Below are 12,774 nucleotides of genomic sequence, written 5' to 3' on the forward strand. Positions count from 1 at the left end.
AAGTTTGTCTGGAGGAGGAATGGGAGAGGGGCTTTGCTTCCTACCTCTTTTACCTCACTTCTCTCAATGGGTCATCAGTCAATTATTTTGGATGGGTTAGATAATGCAAGTATAAAATAATAACAGGTATTCCATAAATTTTTACACATTGTCTCATTTAATACAGCAATTCTATGGAGACAGTATTATCAAGTTTCATAACTTATCCAAGGAGTGTTCAGAAATAACAGGGTAAAGTTTTACAGCAGAAGTAGAGATGCGGTTCACACACAACGGCATGAGCCAGTAAAATGAGACAAATTAGCTGAGTGTGGCCCCAACTGGGCCCAGAGGTGAATGTGGCCTGGGCAACTCAGTTTTATCAGGAAGGTGAAGATATAATACAAGATCCTTTATGGGCCAGAAACTGTTATCCTTCCTGGTGAATGAAGCCTTCCCAGATCCCCCAGTTCGGATTTGGCTGCTCTTTCTTACATCTGCATACCTTCAATCATTAGGCCATTCCCACACGATGGTTATGTAGGTACATTTCAGTATTTCCGAGTAGATTACATGCTTCCTGAAGGCTGGTACTACCTTTTATGCCTGTTTGTGTGCCTTAAGTGCCTAGCACAGTGCTTTTATATAATGGTTCTTAGTAAACATTACTGAACTTAATTGAGTTAACTGATTCAAATTAAATTGAATTAATTTGAGTCAGTATTTTCTTGCACTGATCTATCAGTTTACAGTCTTTTCTAACTGACTACAGAAAACAGACTTCATGTTGTAGTTTTGTTTTGATGTTGATGCATGGGTTTTAAATAGTTTTCCCCAGAACTTGTCTCTTCTTATGACCTATGAAAGAAAAAAGCTGAAATCCATGAAAATTGGCAATCTTCATTACAAAGATACAGAAACGCTCTTTGAAATCAAATTGGAATATCTTTGAAAAATAGAAAGATCAAGCGGCAAGAATTAATGAAGCTTATCAGCTGAGTCTGTTTACAACTCTGATGCTTTATACTTAGAAATCATTACTTTAATATGATATGACAGACCTTGGTAAGCTCCCATATTACATATCAATGAAAAATAAATGTTAGAAGAGAAACATGTGAAATCAGATCTGCTATCATTTAAAAATTTTAAAGAAGAAAAAAGAAAGGTAAAAAAAAGAAAAACAAACAAACAAAAAACAACAACAAAAAAACTTTTAACCAGGCACAGTGGCTTATGCCTGTAAGCACTTTGGGAGGGTGAGGCAGGTGGATCACCTGAAGTCAGGAGTATGAGACGAGCCTGGCCAACATGGTGAAACCCTGTTTCTACTAAAAATACAAAAATTAGCTGGACATGGTGGCACACATCTGCAGTCCCAGCTATTTGGGAGGCTGAGACAGGAGAACTGCTTGAACTAGGGAGGCGGAGGTTGCAGTGAGACGAGATTGCACCACTGCACTACAGCCTGGGTGACAGAGCAAGACTCCATCTCTGAAACAAAAAAAAAGAAAAGGAAAACAAAACACCCAAACAAAAAACCTTTACACTATCAAGAGGCAAGCTGAACTTAGTTTCTGTTCTGAGTCATGCCAGCGAGACAATCCAACACAACAAACCGCAAAGCTTTGGAAAATGTAATGCTCATTTATAACATTCTGATAAGAAGGAATGAAGGGCATAGTACAGCTTGGCATGATTCAATGTCATTACTGGCACCAGTAAAAGGTGTAGAGCCAGCCAACGTGTTGGGGGAGGAGAAGATATTAACTCTTAACACTGAAATGAACTTTCAACTACAGTCAACCTATTGGAAGTGAGCAGGTGATAGCACTTATTTTTATGAAGTTATTTGAGACTTTCAAATAATTGCTATATGAGAACAAAATTTTACTATAGCACCTGTTAAGGGAATCATTTTTAACTGATTTGACTACAGATAAAGGTTTGCTATAACTTGTATTGTTAGTATGTGTCATCATTATCAGGTCAGACCTCTCAGGGGGGCCATTTCTTCCCTAGAAGTGAGAGAATATCCTGGTATTTAGGCAGAGAATGACCTAGCAACCACATCCTAAGAATGAATGACGGTTTCTGTAAAGTCTTGAGCTACCTGCAGAAAGTAGCTCTTTAGCAAGGCACAAGATAACAAGATTCAGACCTAGTTGGTGTAATTAAAAACTACTTTTCAATTATTGTGTAGAATATGGTTCTGTCTTGGAAGCAGAAATTTTTTCATTTTCTCAATTTAAGAATAAAATCAGGCCTTGCTGAGGACACATATGAAGTATATTCTCTCTTTAATCTTTCCACTCGACTCAAGTACACTATACTTCTTATCGTACCTACTGAGGCTTAAATGCTGCTGTCACCAGGATATGAGGGCATATATTCACCATATATTAACAGTAGGAGCCAGACTAACTTGGAGAAATTAGCTAAAAGGTTAGAGGCCCCCTTGTATTCATTTTAGTGTGGTTACTGCAGGCTTTAAAATTTGCTACAGCCTAGCCTGGGCAACAGAGTGAGACTCCATCTCAAAAAAAAAAAAAAAAAAAAAAAACTTTGCTACAGCCTGAGATAACTTAGGTTTAATGTTTGGAAATGTAGTTTAAGGACTTTAATAAGTAGTTGTAGGTAGCTCAGGATCTTTGAAATACTGACTGATCCTGCCTGCACTGAGGAAGAGGAGACCTCCCCATTATATGGGGCTTAATTGTCATCTTAAGATCAAAGGTCGTATTGGATCCTGGATTTTAGAATGACCAATCTTGGATCTTCAGATGATCCAATATGACCTTGGATCTGAAGATGACAATTAAGCTCATGTTGTCCAAGGTCTCTTTCTTTTCACTCTTTTCCAGTTATTTCCTAATTTGTATATGCACCACAGAGCAGCATTAAAAGACAGAAAATTGAGAATTTAGTCTTATCCTTCAGTTGTTAATCATTCATTCAACAACTATTTATCGGACACTTTCTAGGCTCTAAGTACTTTTCAAAATCCATCTATTTGAACATATTCCATGTGCACTGTTCCAAGTACTAGCATTACAAACAGACATCAAAATTGCTCCTTGTGTGGGAGAAGACAGTTTCAGGGAATGCTTCCCAGTGAGGTGAGTTGGAATTTCCCATGAGGAGAAATTGAGTTGTGGGAGGAAGAAAAATCCAGGAAAAGAGAGCCTGAGGAAAGGTCAGGAAGCTTGAATGGACACGATGCATCAGCAAGGCATCAATTGGGGCCATGACCGTACATTTATGAATACTCTTCAGACCTACTTTAAAAACTTTCTTTGTTCTTTGTTACTGATGTTCAATAATTTCAGTGATTTCTGTTGGTTGTCACTATAAACGAGTTGGAGTCATTTAAAGATGTATCATTAATACAAATGTATACAGTCTAGCAGTTTAAGCAAAACGCCAATCTGTTATACGATATGGTATTAGAGTCACACAGCTTCATGATTAAGCTTCGCGGTAATGCATGCCAAGGCATTTTTCTCATTACACTCTGAATAATTGATAGTTGACAATATGTGACATTTATTGAGCATCAGCAATGTGCTAGCTCACTTACAGAGCACAGAACTATCAGGGGACCTTGCCCAACTGGCTCACTATCAAAACACAGTCTGTCATTTCCTAAGCCTTCCATGCTTCACTAAACTAAAAGAAAAAGAAAAAAAAAAGCATTTCTGGAGATTCACTGCAGAAGTGAAAAAGGCCAGATTTTTTCTGCAGGTAGCTCTGTGGACATTAGTATTAGTTCCATAGGGATTCAATCTGTTCCCATGGTTCTGGTAATCACAGAAGATAAACTTGATAATCTAGCATAGATTAGGGTAAAGGTTGTTCTAGGATTTTACGATGCTTTTTCTGCTGCAGCCTGTAATTGAGCCCTCAGTAGTGTGACTTTTTCAGGATCAAAACTAAGTACATGTGTTTCAGTCTAGCTCATATAAAACCAACAGTTGGATTCACCAGGGAAAGGCTTAGCTTTGAAGGATTTAAAGGATTCCTTGAAATTCCTGGGTCCTTGAGGAAAAAAGAATAGACTTAAGATACTGCAAAGGAATAGGGAGGAAGGTTATGGGAATTAAATGCCATGAGTTGGTAGGGGAATAGGAGAGAGAAAACAGAATTCTGAGTCCTGGCTTGGAAGCTGCAAGAGGTTAGAAGGAGATCATGAGGGATGTCACAGTGGATGCAAAAGAATAGTAGAAATTACTTCTCATGCGTGATTGTTGGGTAGCTTTATTAGTTTTCTAGGGCTGCCGTAACAAAATGCTACAGCCTGGGTGGCTTAAGTAATGGAAATTTATTTCTCACAGTTCTAGAGATTGGAAGTCCAAGAAAGTGTTGGCAGTTTGAATTCCTCCAAAGTCTCCTTTTTGGATCTTTTCCGACCACTCTCTTGCTGCCTCCTCACATGGTCATCCTTCTGTGCACACACGTATCTCTGGATCTCTGGTGTCTGTGTCCTAATCTCCTTTTCTTAGAAAGACGCCAGTCAGATTGGATTAGCGCCCATCCCAACAACCTTGTTTTTAATTAATTACCTCAGTAAAAGCCTTATCCCCAAATATAGTCACAATCTGAGTTACTGAGGGTTAGGGCTTTAACATATGAATTTGAGGGGAGGCAACACAATTCAGTCCATAACAGTAGCAAAGACAAAACCCTTCAAATGTGGGCAGTTTTGTTATTAACAACTTCTGGTTTTCTATAAAGAGAAAGACTTTTTTTTTTTTTTTTTTTTTTTTCTTTCTGAGACGAGTCTCAGCTTTGTCGCCCAGGCTGGAATGAAATGGTGCAATCTCAGCTCACCTGGGTTCAAGCGATTCTCCTGCCTCAGCCTCCTGAGTAGCTGGTATTACAGGTGCACACCATCATGCCCGGCTAATTTTTGTAGAGATGGGGTTTCACCATGTTGGCCATGCTGGTCTTGAACCCCTGACCTCATGTGATCCACCCTCCTCGGCCTCCCAAAGTGCTGGGATTACAGGTGTGAGCCACCATGCCCAGACTAAAAAGGAGATTTTGGAAAGCTGATAGAGAATATCAGAAGGAACAGCCTCAGTAGAACGGGTCCACTGATGAACTGTTTTTTCTTTCCTTTCCTTCTTGAATAGAAGAGAGGTTTGAGAAAGACAAGAAACGCTATTCTACAATCTTCCCTCTCCATCTCCCAATTCCATTTCCTTCCTAGTAATTCAAAATTGTGAAATTATTTGTATTTCTGGGCCAGTATGTTAAAGCTAATGTGAAATTTTAATTCTCACTCCCACTGCGGTCACCCAACAGGTTGATGGGTTAATTTCTTTTTCATGGAAAGAAGATGTACCAGAGAAGATGGAAATGGGCAAGAGTGAGTTGGGGAGCTTGCCAGGGGCTTCCTATACCTACGGCAGGCCTTGGTTCCATTTTTTGGAGGTTCCTCAGGTAGAATTAATGACTTTCTCATGATTCTTAAATCCAGATTATTTAATTTATCCTGGTCATGTAATGGGCATTAAATAAATTATCATAATCATTTTTCTCTGTTATCAATTATAATATATGTTTCTCAAGCAAGCCTGAGAATATTATCCTTTGGAACTAGAAAATCAAATTTAGTGCATGTTCCAAGGATCTCAAAACTACGATTATCCCCATACCAAAGGTTCCTAGGAGGAATTTTGTAGAAATTCCACTTTTAATAGAGGTATAACGATTACAGAGTCTGGCCTTTTTGATGTTGCAGTTTTGGTAGGATGCTGTATTCTCCACTGTTACCATCAGCTTTTCTTCTCAAGAGTAGTAAGCCCATATGGTTTGGCTGTGTCCTCACCCAAATCTCATCTTGAATTGTAGCTCCCATAATCCCCACCTGTCATGGGAGGGGCTTGGTGAGAGGTAACTGAATCATGGGGGTGGGTTTTTCTCAGGTTGCTCTCATGATAGGGAATAAGTTTCATGAAATCTGATGGTTTTATAAAAGGCAGCTCCCCTGAACATGCTCTCTCTTTCCTGCTGCCATATAAGATGTGCCTTTGCTCCCCCTTGGCCTCCTGCCATGATTGTGAGGTCTCCCCAACCATGTGGAACTGTGAGTCCATTAAACCTCTTTCCTTTATAAATTACCCAATCTTGGGTATTTCTTCATAGCAGTATGAGAACGGACTAATACCTAAGCCTTTGGTTATTCTAGATGAGAACTATGATGCTATAAAGACAACAGCTTTGGGTGAACAGTACAGACATGGAAAAGAAAAGGAACATGAGAGAAAGGAAAAGAAACCACAAACCTAGAAAGAATAAACAACATTAGCACCCAATCTAAGATAATTAAACAAAAATATTTCATGATCTGATTGAGATACAGATATAAAGATGAGACTATGGCAGAGGTTGGGGTATGTCTGTGTACCAGAGGCAGGTGAAAGACACAAGAGGGTATAGGTATATGATCAACTATATACAATTTTGTCATACACCTAGCTGTCTTGAATAAAGTTTTCAATGTTTCAGTTGATAAAATAAATAATAATATAAAATAAAATAATAAATATAAAATAAAAAATACATCTAAATCTAATGAGCCCAGTCCCATGAACTCCTTGGCATATGGCATACATCTTTCTGGGAGAAAATTTTGCCAGTGGGAAATTAATTATAATAAATATTCATTATCTCTGGTATTTTTGAAGACTTTTATCTGTAAGGGTTGGATGTATGGAAAAAGAAAATATCACTTTTGGAGTGGTTGCTTTTGGAGTGATGATATCCACTCAAACCATCACTCTTCATTAGTGAGAGGCTACCTAGAGACGGGGGCCCCCTTAGAAGATGAGGTGATTTGCTTTGGCAGGGAGTGACATTCTGAATAGAGACAACCAATCTACTAGATTGATGGTAACTGATTAGAGGGTAGAGAGTGCTTCTTCCAGGAGTAGGGGAGGGACTAGTGGGTGATTTCAAGAGAAATAGATACTCCCATGCTCCCCTCACCAAAAAAAAAAAAGAGAGACTGAAAGATGCTTGTTACAGAGAATGATGCAAAGGCAGGAAGCCACTGTGGAAGGGAGTCAGACTCAGAACAAACAACTCACTCTCCCTCCCAACCTCTCCACACAAAAAGGTGTGGAATTTGGAAGCCCGAGAGATGTCATGGACTTTCAATCTCCATATACACATGGCACATCAAAGCCTGTTGGCATTTGTTATTGATTCAATGTTTTCCAATGGCATTTCACATTATCAGTCAGAAGACCCATGAAGATGCTCCATCATTAACCTTCACACCAGGATAAGAGTTAGTCCCCTAATCTGGACAGGAATTCAGTCCCCATTCAAGCTAGGAATATCCAGCAAATGCCTCTCAGCCAGAAGAGCAGGATAATATCAGTGTTTCACAATTTGGAACCTTGAAACTAGTACTTTTACAATCAGCCGGCATTCAGCAATTCTCCTCCACCACACCCTATTATTTTTTCCCAGGAGTGTCTGTACAATGAAAGGTATTGTGCCTTGTTAAAGAAATTTCAGGCTACAAATAAAGAGATGGTGGAGTACTGGACTGATGGTAGAGGGTCCCTGACATCACATTCTAGGCTTATTTCTTTTACAGGTTGGACTTTTTTATATTATTACTTTATGGTCATATAATTATTATGGTGAAACAAAAATAATGAACATCCAACAATAAAATGAACAAATAAAACAAAAAATGATTTTAAAAGTGTGCAGTTTTGGTCATACACAAATGGTGTGCCTATTCTAAAATGCTTTTATTACAACTGTGAAAGTTGTCAGAATTAAAATAGTCACTAGTGTTAAAACAAAAACAAAAAACCCTGACAAAATTGCTGGAGAAGGCCAGGCAGAGAGGGTTCTCATGCTTGCATGTCTGATAACAAAACTATCATAGAAGACTTTGCAAAAATCACAACCTTGCATACAGGCCATCGTGACCTTGCACAAAAAATACTTCTGCAAGAACATCCGCCCAGCAACTGCTCATCTAACCTTGGATGGGAATCACCTTTGCGTTGTCGGTCTTTGTAGCCAAGGATAATTATTTCAAAACAGTTATGTTATCCTTTTCATTTTCTCTTTAAAAAATATTTGACTTCCTTTACCTCCCTGAATATGCACATAGTTTACTAGGCATGCATATTCCTATTGCAATGCTCTATTCCCTAATAGATATCTTTTCCTTTTAGAGAGCCTCTTTCTGTTATTTAGGATGACACGATATTTTTTTTTTTTTTTGAGTTGAAGTCTCGTTCTGTCACCCAGGGTGGAGTGCAACGGCACGATCTCGGCTCACTGCAACCTCTGCCTCCTGGGTTCAAGCGATTCTCCTGCCTTGGCCTCCCAAATAGCTAGGACTATAGGCACGTCCCACCACACCCAGCAAATTTTTGTATTTTTAGTAGAGACAGGGTTTCACCATGTTGACCAGGCTGGTCTTGAACTCCTGACCTCGTGATCCACCCACCTCAACCTCCCAAAGTGCTGGGATTACAGGTGTGAGCCACCATGCCCAGCTGACACATTTTAAAGCTTACTTCAAATGACAGAAGTCTGGCAATTTGATGTGGGAGGGATACAACATTAGTAAAAAGAAAATCAGATAGTCAACAAATTGTCAATTAGAAACAAAAAGTTTTGAGTGTCTAAAATATACCAGGCATTTTCTGCATGTTGTTGCAGTATGATATGAGAGGAAGATAATATAATGATGGGTAAGTGAGTTCCTCAGACTGACATTTGTCTATTGGAGAAAATACAAGACAATTTGATTCACTTCAAAGGTCTGCAATTTGAGTTAGATAAGAAATTTTAAGAGGCAGTTCTTTTTGCGACAGCAGGAAAAGTGTGCTTACCTCTTCCTTTGAATTACCAGTGATTCATTGCATGTCTGTAAGTGCTGTGATCAAAGGTCAAGGTACAAGTCTTCCTTATATGTGTGAGGTTTTTTTCCACCTTTGAACTTCTTAAAAGGCTTTTATTACAGAGTGCCCCAAAGATCAATGGGTCTTGTTTTATCACTTTACATTCTAATAATGCACCAAAGTTGGCTATTTGCTAGGGTTTTTTCAAAAGGTTTTGCTGAAAGAAGAATAAAATAAGTTTGAGAGGAATTTGTATGTGCTATTTTCCCTTCATTTTCCATGGACAAATCCCAGCAAATACAATTATAGAAAACCCTGTCTTGTCTTTTCAGATTGAGACTGGTGTATAATTCTTGGAAGTCAACCGAGTTGACAGACAGCTTCAATTCAGAAATTGGACAATAGCATCTAAATGGGGGTTCTGTGCAGAAAATTTTCTTTATACATTTTTTTGGTCAGTCTTAAAAGGTATTAAGTAATATCTATAGACTTTGCATGTCCCCTTCTGTTTACCTATGTGTGTTTCTCTCCGTCCTGGTATTTTTAACTGGCTCCTTTCATCCCCATGAGCTGGCTCCTCAGCCTCTGATTTCAGAGGCACACAAGTTTCACGAACTTCACCAGTTATTTTCCAAAACAAAAAAGTGTATTTTATTGAAAAAATGACAACCTGTTGTTAGCTAATTCCATTAAAGATAGGAAAACCATATATTTATTTAAACTTCATTGACAATTTTCCTCTACTTCGATATGCTCTTTAGTGCTAAATCCTACTTTGACAAAAATGAACTCATTTTCTTCCACCTCACAACCTGGTAATTTTTTGTGACTTGCCCAGTACTATCAACAACAATGCCATCTCCCCAGGATTTAAGACTTAAAAGCATGAGCTGACTTTTGGCCCCTATTTCTTTTCTGCTTTTCTCAGATACCAGAAGAAGTAAATTAAGCCACCAAAACATATTTTCTCCATGCATTTCCTATCTGTTGATCCCATTTAGAAAAGCCTGCTCCTAAGTTTTCCTAACCAAGACCTTACATTCACACTACTCTAGTTCTTATCTCCATTCTCTCTTCCTCACTTCATGTCTTTTAGGGATGACCTTTCCAGCTAAATAAGTTATCAGGGCATCCAATTCACTTTTTCTTTGTTTAATATCAAGATTCTCCCCAGCTCAAGAGTTCTGTTTCTTATTTTCTATTGCAACACTCTTCCAACCGGCTTTTCTGCTTCTAGTCTTGAGCTCTTCCAGTCTAGTCTCCACATGCACCTAGAATGATCCTTACGAGGCCTAAATTTATTCACAGTACTCCACTGCTGGAGGCTTGGGTCTGGTTTCCCACTCATTTCAGGATACATTTCAGATTTTTTTGCATGGCATTCAGGGCTCACCATGATCTGAGTTCCGCTTCCTTTCAAGTTCCATCTAAACTTCCATTTCCTCCTCTCCTGCCCCACTTTGCACAAAACACTCCAGACATAATGAGCTACTTACTGAATGCCCAGGCAGCTTCATACTTTTTCTTTTTTAAACTGGTCAGTCTACCTAGAATGCCAACCCCGATTCTTTTTCCTGGCAAATGTAAATTCATCTTTCAAGGCATTGTTCAAATTTCATTGCTTCTTTGAGATCTTTCCTAACCCGTCTCCCTCCTTGGAGACCAGCCTTCTCTCAGAGAACCTCTAAGACCTTATTGCTCTAAATGATGCCTTAAAAGTCTATCAATGCAGTAGAAATTCCCTCTATCTCTGTGTACTTTCTCTTCAATCTGTCTTGTTAGAGAGGTTGAAAAACTAGAAACTACATTTAGATGTTTTAGCAACCAAGGATCTGGTTGTGAAAAAGGGTTCTACCAAGTAGACTACGTTCTAGAAATCAGAAGTCAGATGCTTTTCTTCCTCTCTTTCTCTCTCTGTGTCTCTCTCTCTCTTTCTCAATACGTTGCTGCTAGCATGCAGAACATGGGATGTGAGTGTGTAGAGGCAATGGCCAGGCTCAGCATTCTACCATCTGGAAGCCATCCCCATAGGTAACTGGAGACAACAAAGCTGTGGCATCAGCAGATGCTGCCCTGTGCGCTGCAGCTTTATGACGTTTGCCTGAATTCAATTGTCCAATGTTGAGCCCCTGATTTTGGCCCTTCTATTCCTCCTAGAAGTTTCATAAATATCCGTTTCCCTGTATTATATTTCGTTGTGCTTGAAGTACCTGAAATGGTTTCTGTTTCCTAGATTGAAACCTGATACATTTGCCTCTTTAAACTATAACTTTTTTGAATGCAAGAATAGGTGTTTTTCTTTTTTACTTTCTTGGGATGACCACAGAGCTGGGTTTCACCAAATAAATGGTTGATGCACTAGATGAGCCAGTAATGACCCAAATGATGTGTAACAGTAAACATAAACCTGTTTACTGACATGCAAACCCCTGACACACAAACCCCTCTTTCAGTGCTCTCCTTCTTTACCTGGCCAACCTTGTCCATTCCTGTGCTTCAGTCTAGTGATTCTCGTTATTATATTCCATACACGTATGTCGTGCCCCTTCCTCTGTCTTTTTGTTCCAATGGCTGCTCCCGTCTGCAGTGACTTCCTTCCTTTCTGCCAATACATTTACTACTTCTGTCAAGAAAAAACATAAATACCACTCTTTATAATAAATATTCTTTTGCTGATGCCCAACGATGAAAAGAATGTTTACTTCTGGTGCTTTCTGGCATTATGCTTTGCTACTCCATATCAGTTAAAATAATTTTGGCTCCACGTAAAAGAAAAGCCAACTCTAATTACTTAAACAAATAAGGATTAAATTTCAATTGTGTTTCGTAACAAAAAATCTGGAGGTGAGAGATCGCTGAGTTTTGGGTTAGTAATTCAAGAACGTTTGTAGCGGCTTCAAGTAATTTTCTTGACTTTTTCCTCATGGATGCAAATGACACCCAAAGATCCAGGTATTGTTCTTGTATTCAAGGCAGACACATAGGAGGAGGGAGACAGAGCCAGGCCTGCCTGTGCCTTTTAATAGGAAAGCAAAAGCCTTTCTAGAAACCACTTAGCATACTTTTACATCTATTTTATTTCTGAAGACTGGGTCAGATAGTCATTTCTCACTACAGAAGAGTACAGGAAAGCAAGCTTTCAGCTGTGAGATGGAAATAAGACAGTTGGAAATGGCTATTGGGTTACCTAAACCAAAGTGACTACCCTATTTTCTCAGTCTTCTACTACCATCACTATTATTTGGGCAAATTCAAGGCCTCATATTTTTCTACAATCTTCAGACATGCTTACCACTGTGCTGCAAACCTAGGCATAACGATTTCCAGTAATATAAATAACTTAGATTAATGCAATGAAAACTCTAGCCATTGTCTAACATGGAGTAGACTGAGAGAGACAAAAACACACTAATCAGATTGTCTCACATGAATGCAGTAAAATAAGAAAGAAGGGTGTCTTACTTCACTTTATGTTGCTGATAACAGAATACCTAAAACTGAGTAATTTGTAAAGAAAAGGAATTTATTTCCTATAGAGGCTCACAAGTTCAAAGTCAAGGGGACATATATTGTAGGGGCCTTCTTACTGGTGGAAACTCTCTGCAGAGTCCCCAGGTGGCCCAGGACATCACATAATGAGAGGGCTGAGTGTGCTAGTTCAGGTCCCCCTTCCTCTTCTCATAAAGCCACCAGTCCCACTCACGTGATAACCCATTAATCTATGAATGAATTAATCCATTCATGAGGGCAGAGCTCTCATGACCCAGTCACCTCTTAAAGGTCCTACCTCTCAAAACTGCTATACTGGGGATTAAATTTTGACATGAATTTTGGAGGAGACAAATATTCAAGCCATAGCAAAGAGTGTGACTTGTTTTCAGATGTATTTTCCTATTGCCAATTGAGGGTCCTT

Source organism: Piliocolobus tephrosceles, unplaced genomic scaffold, assembly GCF_002776525.5.
Source record: "Piliocolobus tephrosceles isolate RC106 unplaced genomic scaffold, ASM277652v3 unscaffolded_20, whole genome shotgun sequence".
Taxonomy (NCBI): Eukaryota; Metazoa; Chordata; class Mammalia; order Primates; family Cercopithecidae; genus Piliocolobus; species Piliocolobus tephrosceles.